General features: G+C 36.1%; 1 pseudogene; it reads right to left on the reverse strand.

The window, feature by feature from the left end:
• Positions 1-12,180: 12,180 nt before the first annotated feature.
• Positions 12,181-20,110, reverse strand: part of LOC129022136 (histone-lysine N-methyltransferase SETMAR-like) — a 28,502-nt pseudogene continuing 20,572 nt past the window's right edge.

A 20,110-nucleotide genomic window follows, 5' to 3' on the forward strand; every position in this document is an offset into this window, starting at 1 on the left:
GATCTGCTGTGTGCTCATGTAGAGCGATCTGCAGATTTTGTCATTGAAAATTTGGTTTGGCAGACTGCAATAAAAGGGGCCAGAGGGATATGGAGACAGGCTCCAATCTGTCTACTAAACAACTTGTGGTAGAAGTAAGTCTTGAGTCTATAGTTTTTGATTCCCAATTCAGTGCCCATCATGTTATACTGTGACATAAATAAAGCCTCCAAATCATGAATCTAAAAAAAATGCTTATTTTTTAAAAAAATGTTTTATTCCTTGTCCAATGGTAAAATTTTCTTCTATACCTGGTTGTTTATTAAAGGGAATTTAATATGAAAGTGAATTAAGAGGTTGGAAGAACTGAAAGGACAAACAGCAGCAGTTGAGACAGCCCATAGATCAGCAACATCAGGAAGCTGCTGCCACCATTAGGTGTGCAGCAACAAAGGGAGGAGGTGGTGTTCTCAGAACCCAAGGATTGGGGTCACACAAGAGGAAATAGGACAATGCATATGCACTCTATACATTTCTGAAATATTGTATTAAATAATTTTCCACTGATGACCCACTCTGATGGAGAACAGCAATGGCACAATTCATCAAAACATTTTAACAATAGGTTAATTTGGGATTAATAAATTAGTTAGTGGAGCACCTCCTTGGTACTTGTTTTTAGAGATAAAGCAGCAGATGAAGGAGATGAGGTCCTTGAGCTTTTTGAGGAAAGTACAAAAGCCTGAGACAGGAATGTACTTGGAAGATTCAAGAAAAATCAAGAGGTCTGTTGCTTTCTGAGCTGGGACACATGAAAGGAGAAGATATTAGAAAGGCTTTAGGAACCTACCATTTCTCTATCCAAAGCATTCAGAATGATTCTGTAGATAGGGAACATCTCTAGAGATGAATGAGAGAGGGCAGAGAAGTAAAATCATAGGTGCATTTTTTTTTTTCTCTCAGTTGCATCTTGACTGTCTCAGTTAAGACACTGATCATCTTTGCATTCCTGGAAGTCTTTGTCAGCATTCTTTGTAGCTACTCCATTTCTTTTGAGCTTGTGGGCTTCAAAGAATCTAAGATAACATCTGAGGTTGGTTATCTTCCAATATTCCAGTATTCCAATACTCAATTCTCAATTTGGTTACACTCCCATAAAGGCAGATGGATCTTGGAGAAAGACATCTTCAGTTAGGCTTGTTTCCTTCAACATCTCATCAGGAAACAGACACCACACTTAACTGGCATATTGAGAGTTTAATGATGGGGTTCTTTGTACAAAACTACAATAGGTTGAGGAAAACCAGCAGAATGGCAGAGCATCTAGGGCTACTAACATCAGGGAGCGTTACCACTCCTAGACCTAAAGGGGTAAAGGGATGGAGACGTTATCAAAACAGGAAGGCTCTCTAGTTGTGGTTGTGTTCATGAAAAAGGGATCACTCAACAAAAGTTATGGCATTTGACAGAGGAATGCAGCCACTGCCTACCAAAGCCTAAAGGGAGACAGCTGGAAGAAAAATACCTTGATCCCATCCTGCCCTCTTCCTCCTTCACACCATGCTTCTGCTTGTTAGTGCCTCCTACTGGCCAAGCCCAGGGTTCCCAATGTAGCCTTCTGTAGAAGTCAGTCCCTGGGATGCAGAGCAGAGTAGAAAAGGGTACACAATGGATCCAGAAGGGCAAAGTAATATACGGGTAATAGTTCTCTTGAAGAAGATTAACTTTATATTAACAATGATTCCTCTGACAATCAAAATCATCTTGAATTTGTGATCCTTCAGAAAGAACCCAGAATTAAGCTAAACTTTGCTCTGTTAAAACAGAAAAAGATTTGCTATGTAATTGTATAGCATAAATAAAATTGCTTTGGGTGGGATTGTATCACTAAATCTTCTTGATATAAAGATATGAAAGCACTTTGAGGGATTTTACCTGCAAGTAATTGCTTTGGTAGTTAAATAATCATTATCCTTTTTTTTTTTTTAAAGCAAATATACTCCCAAAGACCTGTCAATCCTTATTTACCTTCTCAGAAATGAATGTACCAGAAATCTTGCTTTAAAAAATATTCTTTGAATGCACTTTCCTTGTCCATTTGGTTTCCTCAAACCCAATCTGACTGAGCCAGGATTTTCTGTAGTCACATGTTTACCTCTGGTGTGTCCATTATGGACATGACAACAGCCATTATGTAAGTAAACCATAGAGGGTCTGATTTCTCACTTGATCTTGTATATTATTTCTCTTTCTTTGTGTTAGTTCTTCTGCACCTGTGTTTGAGTTAACTCTTGGCTCTGAGGACATTTAGGGGATGATTAGAATATTTAAAACCAGCGAGTAAACAGATCTCATAATTAGTTGATTGCCTGTGTAGACAAACAGAAGAGATTGTTGTATTGTTACAGGATCTCAAAGCAAGTATCCCTTTTGGGAACTTAATAAACTTCCCCCTTTTCAGGCCTGCCCTGGTCATTTGGCGTCAGAGACCATGAGGTCATGCCCACGACAAAAAGCTTCCTGCAGAACCTTTGTTGGAAGTATTTTGTTTTGAATGGGCAAGTATTAAGCTGGCAGATTTAGTCATTGAGAACAAACTTGAGGAATAGATTGGGCAGGATTGAGAAGGTGGCATTTTATTTTAATTGTCTTTGGGGATGTGGGGCCTACTGCTCCCACCAGCCAGGACAATGAGGAAGGGGAAGGACAAGAAGAGGCAAAGTAAATAGAGAAGATCAGAGAGACAGCCAGAAATTCTAATACAGATGGAGTTGATGGAAGCAACATTTGTGTTTATTCCCTGACATTTATCATCATCTGGAATAACTTTTTTAGTGCTCCAGTGGTTCCTGAACTTCTGTATAGCATTATACAACAACTTGCATTGTAATTGCTTAATTTCCTATCTTCCCCTTCTAGATAAATACTTCCGATAGAACTTTCTGTGACAATGGAAATTTTCTGGATTTGCAATGTGGCTATTGAGTACTTGAAATGTGGCTAGTGCAATTAAAGACTAAAATTTTAATTTTACATTTAAATAGCCACATGTGGCTAGTTGCTACCATATTGGACCCCAGACTTGTAGACTATAAGCTTTGTGAACCTAGGGACCACATGCACCATCATCGTGTGCCTAAATAATAGTAGGCAATCAAGGGATATTCATTGTATGTAGGAACAAAGGAAGGAAGAGAGAGAGGGAGAGAGAAAAGGGGATGGAATCTCACATGTGGATGAACGTACAGGTAGAAATTTGGAAGGATGGGGAACAGTGGGACTGTGTACTTCTTGTGTTGGGGAAGGTATTTCTACTCTATAAGAATCACTTAAAAGCACTAACTCAGATAGTTGAGATTTTGAAAGACTAAATCTCAGTTTAAAGATTTAACTTGCTTTCTTCTCTCCATTCTATTTTCTTTGAGCTTTCAGACCGTGACACAGCTGAATGCTTTTTAAGCGTTATAGTTTAGAACTCTACATGGATGTTAGAAGTCTTCCCAGCAATTTGGTGGTTTATGCAGGGCATTCCATGTGAAGGAGAATCAACTGGGATGTGGTGGTGCCTCTGTCCCTCATAAACTGAATGACATTAACACTTAATCTCCTTGCATGTTGTTCTAGTTTTGTAAGACTGTGGGGTTAAATGAGCTAGTTTCTATGTTCCCTCCTGGTTCTGACATTGTAAATATGTATCAGGGTACTTGTTAACCTTTAAAAAAGTAGACCATTTAACTTTATTTATAAAATACATTTGTTTAGCTGCCTACTCACCAGTATGGGGGATTTTCCATCACACTGATGCAGCTTTCAGTTGGATATTACTTACAGACAAACTGGGGACAACGCAATTACTTGAAAAGAGAATTTACGATGACCAAAACTTGCAGTAGCATTTTTTTTTAAAAAAAAACAGCAGCTAAAACTATTTTAGAAGCTTTGGCTTGACTGTGTAAACAAACGCTGACTCATTTAAGTAATTGTAACTACTGAATTCAATATTTACAATGCTAAATTTAAAGACATTCATTAGTAATGTGTAGCCTTAAAAGAAGTATGAGTCATTTACTTTATCTCTTAAAAGACAAAACTTCTCATATTAAAAGATAAGAAAACATGCAAATCAAATTTTATAGTTAAATTCACACATTCTTAAAATGTGAAAGTAATATATGCACAGTAAACAATATTTGGACATGAAAGGAAATAGGAGAAAGATTCACCAACGGCTTTGGTGCTTCACTGATATCACTATGTTTAATATTTTGGGTTTTTTTTGTGCATGTTTCTTTTTATATATTATAACTTTAATTATACATATATGTAATATGTATATGTTGCTTAAATGATAAATTATGAAATGTTTCAGACCTCTATAACAATATAGAAAATAATATAGGCCACATCATATACTTATTACCTAGATTTCAGAGGTAAGTTTTGACATGTTCGTGTCAGATCTCTTTCTTGTTTCGGATCTTTTTATTTTTAAATAATAAAATACTGTGGATACTGCACCACATTCATCCTATTCCTTTCTTCTCTTCCCTCCTGAAATTGGTCTCCATTCTCATTTATTCTTTTCTAGTTTTCTTACAAATATATGAATCCACAAATAATTTATAATATTATCTTACATGTTTCAAATGTGCATAAATGTTATCATCTACAACACACGGTTTTCATTCATTATAAAGTTTTTGATATGTATCTGTGTTGGTACATATACATCTAGTTCATCCATTTTAGCTGCTATATGGCATTCCATTTATGAATAACTCACAATGACTTAACCTCTTTGTCTGTGATATGTAAGTTGTTTCCATAATTTTTACTATAATGAAAATTTTGTAAGAAACATCCTTTACAAATTTCTTTGTGAATACATGTGAGGAATTTTTTTTAGGGTATAAACCCAGATTGATAGATTGACTGGTAGAACATCTTCAAATGTACTAGGTATTGTCAAATTACTCTTTCAAGTAATTGAACTAATTTACACCCCATGTCAGTTGTGTAAAAGTCTCATTTTACCTTATTTTTACCAACAATTGGTACTTTCAGACTTTTGGCTTTCAAAGTTGGTTAATTTGATGAGTATAAAGTCATATTTTACCATTGTTTTCATTTGTATTTTGTTATTTCACTGATTTCTGGTGAGCCTGAAAAATCTTCATATTTGTACTGGTCATTTGGATTTCTCCTTCTGTGAGCTGCCCTGGAATCCTTCACCTTTGGTTGTTTCTTTTCCTTACTGATTTGAAGAAGAGGTATTTGGACCAATTTATTACAATTTTATGAAATGAGTACTTAACAAAAAGTATATTTATTTACTCATGTGAGCTTCATTCGTGTTTAACAACCATTTATAAACAAATATGATAAAAATTTATCAAAAGTTTAAGATTTTAAGGTGACTCAAATGTCATATTTCATGGGTATGAAATCTAAACTGGGAAAAGTACCTTTCCAAAAGCATTTTTTGAAGAATGTAGAGAAGACTACACATAGCTGTTACAGTGTTGGAAACAATTCTATGGGAAATTGTAAAAGACCAGCTGATGTCATCATTTTACCTTCCTGGAATGTCTATTTGTTACACCTTGAAACCGAACTGATCCTTCAGAGAACCTTTTCACTGTATTTTTTTCCTTCAGCTGAGGTCCTCTTTGGGCCCAAAGACTACAAAATCTAATTTCTAGAGAAGTATAGAGCGTGGTCTAGACTTCTTGCATAAAAAACTAAATCATCTTATGCATTAGACAGTTTACAAAGGTATAGATATTTATGAGTAAAGTCCTTTTTACTTGAAAATCAAAGCTCATCTACCTATGGGTATTTGTCTGTCCTTTTTGCTGTCCCTTCTCGCATTTGGTTCATGCTTCCTTTTCCCCTTGGCAGCCCACAGTAAACATCCTCCTGGTTACTTCCAGGGAGGCAGTGTGAAGTGATGGAAGTAGTGCTAGGTTGAGGCAAAGACTCCTGGTGTTCTTGGAATCATTTAGGCTTGGAATAAATTCTCATGCACTCTGTAACTTTCTATCTAGATGGGCTTGTAACTGACCTCCAAAGTTCTGTTTCTTCATCCATAAAATGAGAACTATCATAACTTGTTGTAAGCCTAGTAATGTCACATAGCGTGCCTCATTAAATTAGGGTTCCTAGGGCAATCAGTAAGGAATAGGAAAAAGAGTGGGCAGGATTTAAGTAGTGGCAGACACAGAGGCAATAGGCCAGTGGGAGACTTGGAAATTGAAAGGGATATGAAATAGGCAAGCAACCCAGAGGAAATCCATGGTGGAAAATGAGACCAATGACTTGCAGAGGCCAAAAGCCTCTTCTGACCTGTGCGATTCTTAAGGCAGACTTGTATTTCTGAGGGAGGTGTTGGTATTTTACAGCTCAAATACCACCAAGGGTAACATGGTGGTTTGCTTGAAGGAGTTAAAATCTTATTAACGGGGGGAAAAAAAAACGCTTTTCTGGAACTGGCCATTCCATCATAATGGTGGGTAACTGAGATCTTGTGATGCGGAAAGATTTCAACTGTTTCCACCATGTTCAAAGAGGGCATTGTTCATAGCATTCGAGTATTCCAAGCAGTTTAGGGTTTAATACCTTCAGGCATAAACACCTCTTTAAAAAATTTACCCGTTATATATGGAAATCATTCTAAAATATATGTTTTATTACTTTGTCTTTTTAAGCAAAACATACTTATACTTATGTAATTTAATCTTTTCTTCCTGCATCAAGAGAATCGTTATACCTTTTAGTTTTTATGTCGTGTCATAATAGTGATGCTCTCGGGATCTATTAACAAAATAAACGTCTGTTTGAGCTAGTCTGTTTGAATCCCGTGTATGCCTTTAAAGTTTTATTCTGTTCTCTCTCTTGCTTTTATTTGTCTTCTGATGTACTGTCAAACAAGTCACAAATATTTATAAAGTAAAAGTAATTAGCCTCTGAATAAAGGCCCAAAGAGCTCTCCTTATAGTTCAAACAACTTCACTCCAAACGTGCTGAGTGCCTAATATGTGACAGGCACTATGCTAAGTGCTCAGGATATAAAGATGAATAAAACATCCATCCCCAAGGGCTGCACATGCTGATGAATTATAAACTTCCCTGTGGATAATAGGCCTATAATTTCTTCTGTAAACTTTGAGACACCTGTTTTCATTTTTTGCCAAGTGTTCTTTCTCAATTCCTGATTCTCAGCTGTATTTGTGCTACTTGAAGTTGATGAATATTTAAACTTCCAAGAGTTGAGAAATTCCTTTTGCATGTTAAATGGTGTTGCATGATAAGAATGAACAGAGATAATACTGAGAGGAATCAGTGGCCATACAGGGATTCGAAAGACTCTACAAGGCTTTCAACTGGCATGGTGTTTAAATGTCTGCCTTTTATGATAGAGGTTTTTGGAGAAAATGGTTTTATGAAACAACTTTAACTACCTTTAACTCTACCTTTTTTTGCAAACAAAGATATAATATTCAATAATTCTTAACAATTTAAAAGATGTGGGTACACTGAGAGATAGAAAGAGAGCAGGGAATCAGTGGTAAGGTGAGCCTGACTGAAGCTGTAGGCCCACTGTGCTCTTGGTCTGGAAATAAGCGTGGATAGTCAGGAGTCTGGCTCTGGAGGATGAGTGGTTATAGCACCAACTTATGTTTGGGGACTGAGTTAGCCTCCTTACATAAAATTGCAGGTGGCATTGGCATTCCTCTGTCATGAAAAAGGCTCAGAAGAGACAGGATCAATGCTTAAAGCTCAGGGTTGGAGAGAGGGCCTTGCAAGCAGGGCCGGACTAAGCCTTTTGCTGGTTCAGAAAATGTATTGTTTTGTGGGATAAGAGCCTTCAGCTGCCAATAGAAGGCTTAGTTCTAGATGTACCAGTCCTTCTTACAGAAGACAGGAGGGAGGCAAATTAAAAACCATTAGCCAGAGAGAAGGAAGCAAGCATCCTCTAAGAACACGAACTCTTGTTAGTTTGGCTGGGGCTTTTCCAGTTTTACCATGGGGAGTTCTAAGCTCCAGGAACACTGTTAGTCCTGAGCAAATCAGGATGACTGGTAATCCTAACCTCCCCCAACCTTCAAAATAAATCTGAAAACTAAAATGCTGAAGCACACAAGAGTAACCAGTGCCAAGACAGACACAGCCACAGCAATCAGAACTCAGATTAACTCCTGATAAGATGAAAATTGACTTCATAATAAACAAGTTTAAGGAAAGTAACAAAAGTTATAAAACAAAGGCTGTCAGCTGTGTATTGAGGCAGATAAGTACAGAAAAAATATGTTAGAAATCCTGGATATGTGAATAAACATACAGTCATTGAAATTTAAAAATATTCTAGCTGGTTATTCACAGTAAAAGTAGGATTTGTGAATTGAATGATGTTACTGAGGAATTCACCCATAATGCTGCTTAGACTGGGTAAAGAGAATAAAATCTTGGAAGAGAAATTAGGGTAATGAACAATAAATTGAAAGACCCCTAAATATATATAATTTTTTGTAAGGAGAGAAAAGAGGAATGGTTAAAAAAACATTAAAATGAATTATTACTGATTCTTTCAATAATGCCAGAAAGACATGAGTTTTCAGATTGAAAGTGCACACCAAGTATTGAGAAAATTACATCAAGTAAATTCAGAAAGATTAATTGAAGTTGCTAAGCATCAAGGATATGTGGAAAACTTGAAAAGTTGCCAAAGAGGAAAAAAAGACAGATTACCTACAATGGAATGACAATTAGGCTGATAGCTGACATCTCAGCTTCAAAACTAGATGCTTAACAACAAAGGAATAGTACTGTCAAAATGCAAAGAAAAAGAAACTAGAATTCCATATTGAGCTAAACTGTCATTTAAAAGTGAGTATGAAATGAGGACATTTTCAGATGTGCAAAAACCCAACAGAGTTTGCCAAGAACATTCCCTCATTAAAGTTACTCCCTAGGAATTCGGTACCAGCTAAACTACCATTTGAAAGTGAGCATCAAATGTGCAAAAACCAAGAAAGTGTACCACTCACACCCTTCAATGATATACCATCTAAGAAGATGACTTTTTAAAGAAGGAACTGTGAATAAGCAAATTCATAAATTGTATTGGTAAATATTTTTTTTTAGAAGTTTTTGTTTATGGCTTTTTTTTTTTTTTTTTTTTTGAGATGGAGTCTTGCTCTTGTCGCCCAGGCTGGAGAACAGTGGTGCGATCTTGACTCACTGCAACCTCTGCCTCCTGGGTTCAAGCAATTCTCCTGCCTCAGCCTCCTGAGTAGCTGAGATTACAGGCGCTCGCCAGCACGCCCGGCTAATTTTTTGTATTTTTAGTAGAGACGGGGTTTTACCATGTTGAGCAGGCTGGTCTTGAACTCCTGACCTCAGATGATCCTCCTTCCTTGGCCTCCCAAAGTGCTGGGATTACAGGCTTGAGCCACCACATCTGGCCGTATTGGTAAATATTACTAATATTTTTTAAAGGTGGAACTAAAATTCTGGATAAAAATGACACGGAGAGGGCAGGGAGGGTTACAGAGAAGGGCTCCACAAGTGATTGCACCTATGGATTGTACCTATTGCACAGGCTATTGCACCTATGTCAACAATTGTAATATTCTTGACATCTCAAATATTTACTTGTTTTGCATTCAGAAAAGACCTTTGAAACTTAAATGCTTGACTGTCTTCACTTTCTTTTAAGCAAGGGAGATTTGAGAGAAGACAAATCTTTTATCAGATTATTTCCAGGCAGGGTGGGAGAGGAAAGTGGAAAAAGGGTAAGAAATGGCAAGTATGAAAGATTTTGGGCCAGGTGCAGTGGCTCACACCCTTAATCCCAGTACTTGGGAGGTTGAGGCAGGTGGATCACCTGAGGTCAGGAGTTCGAGACCAGCCTGGCCACCAGGGCGAAACCCTCTCTCTAATAAAAATACAAAAATTAGCTGGGCATGGTGGCATGTGCCTGTAGTCCCAGCTACATGGGAGGCTGAGGCAGGAGAATCACTTGAACCCAGGAGGCAGAGGTTGCAGTGAGATCACACGCCACTGCACTCCAGCCTGGGTGACAGAGCAAGACTCTGTCTCAAAAAAAAAAAAAAAAAAAGAAGAAAAAAGAAAAGAAAAGAAAGATTTTGGACAACCTCTGAACTTGTCTAGGTCTTCATGATCTGGTATCAGGGTTTTATTTGACATAGAATTCCTGAAAAGCTTGGCACACACATATTAAAATGTTAGAACATATTTTAATATCAAATTTAAATAATTGTTGCTTATTTATTACTTGGGGTTATTCAAATTTTGTTTTTTTTTTTAAATATAAATGCTTGAGAATTGACAGTAGTGTTTTTTCTCCAAAGGACTTAAGAATGAAAAGTTTAGAAGACGTATGTCAACATTGTGACAGAAGGCATTAATTGATGCCCAGGGGTGACCCTAACATGATTTCATATGTTTTGATGTCATCTCTTTCTTTAAGCTGCACAATATGTTAAAGTAAAAGCTTCTGTTTGAATTAAGTGAACACAGAGCTTCAGTTTTTCTTTTTTACCATATATGTATAGTTGAATACTGATATAGTCTCTCATTCATTTTTGTACTGTTTCTCAATATCTGATTGCCAAAAGAAATAGATTTCTTATAAAATAGGCTTCAGACCACGAGGTTGGATTTTAAGATTACATTTTTTTAAATGAGGAGAGAGTGGTGGTTCTGTGAATAAAGTAGCAAGGATAAAAAGGAAGACACCAAAGATGACATTTTGAAGGAAGTAATTGCCTTGGCATGGTGGTTTTGAGCCCACATTGTTAAGTGGTTTCTGGCATGATATGTGATTTTCCTATATGATATCCTGAATGTTTACCAGAAAAATTAAAGACACATGCTAAGAAGTCAAGGCAAACCTGTGAGAATGAAGCAGGCTTTTTCATTTGCTCATTCATTAATTGTGGATTTATATGCACACACATGCACTCATATATGTATATATAATATGTACACTTATAATGTATATATATACTCCTTAAATATATGTATGTACACATGTGTATATATCTATGTGTGTGTATATATATATATACACACACACCCCTCTTTCTCTCTCTCCTCTCTTTTCCTCTCCCCCTCCCTTCCTCTCTCCCCTCTTTTTTTCTCTACCCCCATCTCCAGTCTTTCCCCCTTCTCTCTCTCTCCCCTTTCCTCCCTCCTTTCTCCCTCTCTTTCCCTGACTCGCTCCCTTCCTCCTCCTCTCCCACTCCCTTCTTTTTCTCTCTGCCTCTTCTTTCATCTTTTCCTCTCCCCTTCTCTCTCTTCTCTCCCTTTCTCTTTCCCTCTGTCTCTCTCTCCCCATCCTCCCTCTCTCTCCCTCCCCTTCTCCCTCTCTCTCTTTCTCTCTGTCTCTGTAGTATTATGTTGTCCTAACTTCTGTGAGGTGCTAAAGGAAGTAATACAAAATGTCTACTCTTAAGAGCTTATTTTATGTCAGGAAAGAAAAAGATATGTTAACATATTGCTATTTAAGCAAAAAAAAACCCATTTATTATAATACTAACATTTATGATGATGATAATATAAGGGATGACAGGAACAGTATATGATTCAGACCCAAAAGAACAATATAAATAAGCACATTTTCAAAAGTTATTAAAAAGAAGAGGCAATGAGAGTTAGAGACATTTGAGGAAGTTGTAGAGGAAGAAAAGGAACAATCAGTGGGGGAACTGGTGAGACCAAATGTGCTGAGGCTGAAATGGCCTTGGTGTGCTTGGGAGACAGTGAGTACGTGAATCTGCCTGCAGAAGTTGGGAGTGGGGGGAATATTATTAGGATTATTAGGAAGGTAAGCTGAGAACATAATGTCAAGAGTCTTAAATGCTGGCTAATAAGTATCTTCGAAAGTTACCTGAGCAGGAAAGTGATGCAATAAGGTCCTATTTAATTGACAGCTGATTATAGAATGGACTGGCAGGGGAGTGTCTAGAAGTAATATCAATTGTAAATCATCCAAACAAGAGCTTAAAAGAGCCTGGCCTGTAGGTGTCACAGCATATATGAAAAAAAGAGATACACAGAGAGAAGTAAGGAGACAATAGTTGACAGGTCTGAGTTGAGGCCAAGTTGGTGCAAAAGTAATCGTGGTTTTGGACTGTGAATTTTAAATCATTATAACCAGACTCAACCACATCTTTATTAATCAAAATAGGAACCATTACAATCAACATATTTTTGCCAATGATAAATATGTTTATTCTTATAGCATAAAAATCTGTGATTTGGGATTTGATGAACTCTTGGAAAGCATTTTCTGCATTTTACTGGTTGTGGACACGTTTTCCCTGCAAAAAGTTGTTGAGATGCTTGAAGAACTGGTAGTTGGTTGGCAAAAGGTCAGGTGAATATGGTGGATGAGGCAAAACTTTGTAGCCCAATTCGTTCAACTTTTGAAGCATTTGTTGTGCAATGTGCAGTCGGGCATCGTTGTGAAGAACTGGGCACTTCCTGTTGATCAATGCCGGCTGCAGGCCTTGCAGTTTTTGTTGCATCTCATTAATTTGCTGAGCATAACTTCTCAGATGTAATGGTTTCACTGGGATTCAGAAAGCTGTAGTGGGTCAGACTGGCAGCAGACCATCAAATAGTGGCCATGACCTTTTTTTAGTGTGAGTTTGGCTTTGGGAAGTGCTTTGGAGCTTCTTCTAGATCCAACCACTGAGCTGGTTGTTGCGGGTTGTCCTATAAAATCCACTTTTCATCACGTTACAATTCCTACTAAGAAATGGCTAATGAGGCCAGGTGCAGTGGCTCACGCCTGTAATCCCAGCACTTTGGGAGGCCAAGGCGGGTGGATCACCTGAGGTCAGGAGTTCGAGACCAGCCTGGCCAACATGGTGAAACCCTGTCTCTACTAAAAATATGAAAATTAGCCAGGCGTGGTGGTGGGCACCTGTAATCCCAGCTACTCGGGAGGCTGCGGCAGTAGAATTGCGTCAACCGAAGAAGGAGAGTTTGCAGTGAGCCGAGATCATGCCACTGCACTCCAGCCTGGGCAACAGAGTGAGACTCTGTCTCAAAAAAAAAAAAAAAAAAAAGAAAGAAAAAGAAATGGTTCATTGTTGTTGCGTAGAGTGAGAGAAGATGACACTTCAAAATGACTTTTTTTTATTTTTTATTTTCGCTTACCTCATGAGGCACCCACTTATCAAGCTTTTTCACCTTTCCAATTTGCTTCAAATGCCGAATGACCACGAAACGGGTGACTTTGAGTTCTTCGGCAACTTCCCATGTAGTTGTAAAAAGATCAGCTTTGATGATTGCTCTCAATTGGTCCTTGTCAACTTCTGATGGCTGGCCACTATGCTCCTCATCTTCAAGGCTCTCTTTGCAAAAATTTTTGAACCACCACTGCACTAATACATTTGGTAGCAGTTCCTGGGCCAAATGTGTTGTTGGTGTTGTGAGTTGTCTCCTCTGCCTTACGACCCATTTTGAACTTGAATAAGAAAATCGCTCAAATTTGCTTTTTGTCTTAAACATAATTTCCATAGTCTAAAATAAACATAAAATAAAAAGCAAGTAATGTCATTATCAAAAAAAATGAAGTGAGAAATCCTCATTAAAATGATTGTAACATAACCACATTTTTTAAAGAATGTATTCCAATATCAAACAGCAAATTTCAACAACGCAAAAACTGCAATTACTTTTGTACCAACCTAATATAATGGGCAAAAAAGGAGAGAGAATCATAGATAACTCTGTGGAGTTTGCAAACCTGGCTGAGCTGATTTTAGTAATGGCAGATGATGAGTTAGACTTAGTAAACTAGAACATCCTTTTTGTCAACATTATTGGAAAATACTTTTTTTTTTATACTTTAAGTTTTTGGGTACATGAGCACAACATGCAGGTTTGTTACATATATATATATGTGCCATGTTGGTGTGCTGCACCCATTAACTTGTCATTTAACATTAGGTATATCTCCTAATGCTATCCCTCCCCCCTCTCCCCACCCCACAACAGGCCCCAGTGTGTGATGTTCCCCTTCCTGTGTCCATGGAAATGTAAAATTATTTGGTTTAATTACAAATACTTCTTAAGGAGTTGTGTGCCAGGCAAGAGTGCTTCAAATATGGTGAATCAGAGTCTCAAGGTTTATAAACAAATTTTTACAAATATGATGTTTTGGGAAGCTTCACACTATTTTAGAATACCTTAACAGAAGAGAATTTGATTATGTATTTGAATGATTCCTCCAAAGCATTCCAACAGAATGGGATAACTGTCCAAAAGAACTTTCTGCAATGATGGAAATGTTCTTTATCTATGCTGTCAAATATGAACTCCACTAGTCCTGTGTGGCTTTTGAGCACTGGAAATGTGTCTAGTGCAACTGAGAAACTGGATTTTACATTTAACTTAAATGCAAATTTAAATATCCTCTCATGACCAGTGGCTACAATATTGAACAGTGCAATGCTAAAGGATCTCTAAGTCATCATGTTTGACAATATGTGGTTGTCCTTTTAGTTCAGGGAAGATATTTGCTTTAGCATGTGTGATTGAAATTCAAATTTAACTTGGCAACAAAAATTGCCATTTGAAAATAAATTGTCCATTTACTGACTCAACAAATATTTATTTATTGTCTATCCGCTTCTAAGGTTAACGTTTGCTGCAGTGGTGGAAACATGGTTGTGGTCCAGCCCTCATGTGGCTCACAACGAGGGAAGGCGTTAAAACAAAATCACACACTTGCAAATTGAGATGAGCACCATACAGCAGAATAAAACTCCAGTAAAAGACTATAATGGTGTTCTTAAGTTGAAGATGGTGGGAAAAGGCAGCACTTCAGCAGAAATAAGGAATTAGCTAGGAAAGAGTAAAGGTAGGAACATTTCTAGCAAAGGGCAGTCTTAACCTGTCCAAAAGCATGTTATGTCTAAGGAACTGGAAGAAGGGCTTTAGGGCATACATGACTTATATTTATCCTAGGGAAAGAAAGTAGAGTCTATCTTAGGTTAAAATGTGGTATCTGTGAACTATTTCTTCAAAATGTGCAGCTTTGCACATTTCTAACTATCCTTAGATATACTACAGCATTTTATTCTCTCCTTTCTCTTGCAAAAACAGGAAAGTTCTGAGTAATGCACTGAGTATTGTTCTCAATCTTCACTACCTGTCTGTTACAGAATTACGTGCTCAGTCTCTATGCCATGGGACATTGTACTATTTCCCCCTAGAATATCTGGAGTGTATTTCTCCACTCCATTGTTACAGGGCTTGGCCACATGACTTGTTTTTACTAAAGGAGTGAGACTCAGTATGATATAAGCCTAGGGTAAAAATGTGCTTACAATATTTGGCTTGACCTCTTCCACTTCTTTCATCCTCCATGAAGGGAACCTGTCCTGTTTATATGCTGGTTAACCATGAGGTAAAAACTTAAACTCAGCTGGCAGCCAAAGCTAAATACAGTGAATCTGAGATGAGATCAGATTAGCCCCTGCCATCCTACAGACATCAAAGTGAAACAAAAGAAAGGTTTGTTATGAACCACTGAGTTCATTGGGTTATTTGTTATGCAGCATAATTACAACAGAAAGCTGGCTAATACAGAGAGATGTTCTTTATCTTCACTGGTTGATTGGCTAATTATCTACCAAAATACAACAGTGCTTGAAGTTTTAGTTTTTCTTTCTTTTTGTTAAAAGAATTTTAGTCATAGAATGAAGAACTTGAGGCTGAGTGTTTTTTGAGGGTTATTTGAAGCAATGAGTGTCTCATATTAGTTTTACTTAGGTGGCCTTGATGATTACTTTGATGTAATTATTTTAGAGTGACTTGTGGATAATGAGGGAGGCAGAATACATGTGACATGTCTTCCCCATCCTGCAAATGTTTCATTTAACAAAGTCAGGGGATACACTGGGGAAATATGAATGATATGGCTCTCCTCAGATAACTCTCAGAGCCTAGCAGGGGAAATGAGCAATTAAGTAAATTATTAAGATAAAGCATGAGAAATATAAAGGTTTAAGGTGCCCTGAGGATCACTCAAAAGTCATTCCTTCGAGACATTTTTTCTTTTCTTAAATAAATCAATGTAACTGAATAGTATATCATAAGTGTTTGCAATTATTTTTTCTAATTATTTTCTTCCTGAACACAATTTAGCCCCTTTCTTCATCTCTCAGAAGCTTCAGTATCTTGGTCCTCACTTCCCTACCCTTGTACCCACACATGTATTTTCAAGTTGGCTGAAACATTTGATGCTACTTCAGTTTGTATCTAATAATTTTCATCCATATTTCCCCTTAACTCAAGTCTCATAATGGGATTTTAGGGTTTCTACCTCTAGTTATTATTTCTGACAAAGAAACGTGGAACCCATCTTCTTCATTTATAAAAACATCACTGTGATTATATTCCACAGAATGGATAATTCTTTAATTTGATATGACATAATTGATCAAGTGTGTCTGTGACTCTTTCACATGAGGTTTGTAAGTCTTTGCTAATTTACTTTTCTTGTGTCAGTTATTCATAGACTATTCCTTAAGGTTTAGGAGTTTGCACAAAATGTTTTTTTAAAAGATCTTACATAAACCATTTATAAACTTTGACATAAATTCTGTTGAAAGGAAATGAAATAAAAGCCTAGTAATATCCTACTGAATTGTAGGCTAATGATGGAAGAGAGAAAGTATGTGAGGCAAAGTAATTTCTTAACTATTTTTAGTTTTTGACAAGATCCCCTTAGGAGATCTCTTTTGTCTTGTTACCTACATAATTTGGGTGGAACATGTAGATCTGGAGAAGCTAGGAAGAAATACCAAAGGCTTGGATCAGTGATCAGCTTCTTATATAACACCATCTGATTTCCCTGTCTTCTTTAATCATGATGGGCCCATTCTTTCTTGGAAGCAGCATAAAGTCGAATTTTGCTTTTATACTCAGTCTGCCAATGTCTCTCTTTTGACTGGGAGTTTAGATCATCCACACTCAAAGTGATTACCAGTATGATTGTATTAAAATCTATTATCTTCTTGTTTCTATTTTTCCATATGCTGTTTTTTAGTTTCCTTTTTTCTTTCTCTCAAGTTAATTCAATGTTCTTATGATTTCATTTTATGTCCTCTATTGACTTGTTATTTATATCTCCTGTTACTTTTTTTTTTTTGTGATTACCCTGGGGTTAACAACATACATTTTAATTAATCTGAGCCTACCTTCAAGCAATATTATACCACTTCATATGTAGTATGAAGAACACTATATTCCCAAATCATCTTTCTCATGGAGAAATGAAGACATGCTAATACTTCCATATGTTTTACTTTTATATATGCTATAAATGTACATAAATTGTCACTATTTTTGCATTAGTTTTCTCATATAGCAATTACAAGTAAGAAAAAATTATTTTACTTTCATTTATTCCATTTCAAGTGCTTTTTCTTTCTTTGTTTAGAGCTGTTTTAACTGTTATTATATTACTTCCTGTAATATTTCTTGTAGAGTATTTCGATAACAATGAATTCTCTTAGTTTTTGTCTAAGAAACTTTTTCTTCCTTCTTCACTTTTGAAAGGTATTTTTTCTGGGTTTGGAATTCTAATCAGACAGGATTTTTGTTTCAGCACTTTACAGATGCCACTCCTTTGTCTTCTTGCTTGCATGGTTTATGATGAGAAATCTTATCTTTATTCTACTGCAGACAATGTGTCTTTTTCCTCTGGCTGCCTTTAATATTTTCTCTTTCTATGCGATTTTCAGCAGTTTGAATGTGATTTCCCCAGCACTGTGTTTGTGTATAGGTGTGTGAGTGTATGTTGGTATTTATCTTGCTTGATGTTCTCTGAGCTTATTGAGTCTGTTTTTTGGTATCTTCTATCAGTTTTGGAAAATGCTCAGGCAATAGTTACTCAAAAAATTTTAAAAAATCTAAAATTTATGGTGACCTCAGATTGGCATTCCTCCCAAGTATCTGGTGTTAGCAAACTCAAATATTCTCTGGAAAAAGGACATTTTATCAGGCCCATCAGATAAATACTTCCCATTATGAAGTTCCTAGAAGCATGAATTTAACACCAAAAATCACCAAATGGATGAGAGAAAAAGCGACCATCGGGGAGGCCAGAGGATCATAAGGATGAGAATGAGAACAAGAGACTGTCAAAATGACCAGGAAAAATTTTTCAACTGAATTCAGCTGAAATATATAATAATTGAAACTGTAAACTTAATGAAATGCTAAACAATATCATGTATTGTTGTAGAAAAAATAAACTAGAATGTAAAAATAAATGACACAGATAAAATGACAGAAAATATACAAAAGATAGAAGAAAAGGATTAAAGAATGAAAATATCTAATATGCTTATAAATGGATTTCTAGAATAATAAAACAGGAATAATGGAACAAAGGCAATATTTGAAGAGATAATGACTATTTTCCACAATCGATGTAAGGCATGAATTATCAGTTTCACAAAGCCCAGTGAATCTCAAGTAGAATAAATAGAAGGCAATCTATACTTAGACACATTATTATAAAACTGCAAGACCAAAGACAAGAAAATTATTTTAAAAGCAACCAAGGAAAAAGGGGAAACTACTTACAAATGCCAAAAATAAGGTTACAAACTGACTTTTGACAGCAACAATGCGAAACAGAAAACCATAGAATGATATCTTCAACTTTCTGAGAGAAAATTACTGCCAATCTAAAACTGAATATCCTATAAACCCATCTGTGTAGGACAAAGAAAAAATTAACATAAAAATATGTTACTTATAAATTTCAATTAAAATTTCTAAAATATGCATTTCTGGAAAAGTAAAAATCTCAAATAGAAGCTATTTTGATGCAAACAACTGCACACCAAAAATATGGTACATATTTATCTAAATAAACATTTACTACATAAATAAATATCTAATTTATAGGTTAGAAAAATAGGATAAAGCTAAAGTGTTGAATAAGAAACGTGAAAAGAGAAATAAGTGGCAAATAATTCTAAGGCACTGTTTTGGTCTCATGGATAAATATATTGATTTACTATATTATATTGAATTAAATTTTCTTATTAAGTATTTTAGGGCAATCCCTAAAGAGAAAAAGTAATAGGGGAAAAAATCCAATGGTGAAAAATTAATAGTAAAGAAGGTAAGAAAAGAAAGGGGGAAATGAAAACATAAAAGCACAAAATAAGATAGTAGTAATAAATGCAAATACACTAGCAATTAAATAAATGGTTTTAGCCAATTCAAAGATAATAGTCTGAACTGGGCATGTTGTCACATGTCTGTAGTCCCAGCTATTCAGAAGGCTGAGGTGGGAGAATTGCTTGAGCCAAGGCATTCACCTGGGCAACATAGCAAGACCTAGTCTCTCTAAAAAAATATGTGTAGAAAACGGAAACCAGCAATATATTGCCTCCGTATGATGTAATTACAATTTAAAAGCATAGGAAGTTTAAAAAAGTGGATGGAAGATGTACTAGGCAAACACTAAGCAAAATCAACTATGAGTATGGTAACAGAAGAAAAATAAATAAGTGGTGCAAAGATTGGAAAGGAAGAACCAAATATATCGTTGTCCATAGATGCTATGATTGTCTACTGGAAAATCCAAAAGAAACAATAGAAAAATGATTAGAATTAATAAGAGCTTAACAAAGATGCTGGATGCCAAATTAATACATAAAGTAATTGACATTTCTATATATTAACAGAAAATAAAAAAATAAAATTCAAAAGGTGACTTTTATCATAGTAATTCTGTCTATGTATATGTGTATATATCTCTTTATCCCTCAATCATTCTGTCTATCTCTACTATCTATTCTGGATGATAGATGATATCATATAGGATAGTTGGAATTAAATGTAAATTCAGTAAGGAACCTTTTGAAGAAAAGTATACAATTTTATTGAAAGACATTAAAGAAAAACTATGTAGAGAATATACTATGTTTGTGGAAGGGAAGTTTTGGTATTTTAAAGATATCAAGTCTCCCCCAAATAATCTGCAGATCCTGTACTGTCCTGATGAAAACACAGCAAGCTATTTTGCAGAACTTTACAAGCTGTTTCTAAACTTTGTATGGAAGAG

This window comes from Pongo pygmaeus, chromosome 21 (assembly GCF_028885625.2).
Source record: "Pongo pygmaeus isolate AG05252 chromosome 21, NHGRI_mPonPyg2-v2.0_pri, whole genome shotgun sequence".
Taxonomy (NCBI): domain Eukaryota; kingdom Metazoa; phylum Chordata; class Mammalia; order Primates; family Hominidae; genus Pongo; species Pongo pygmaeus.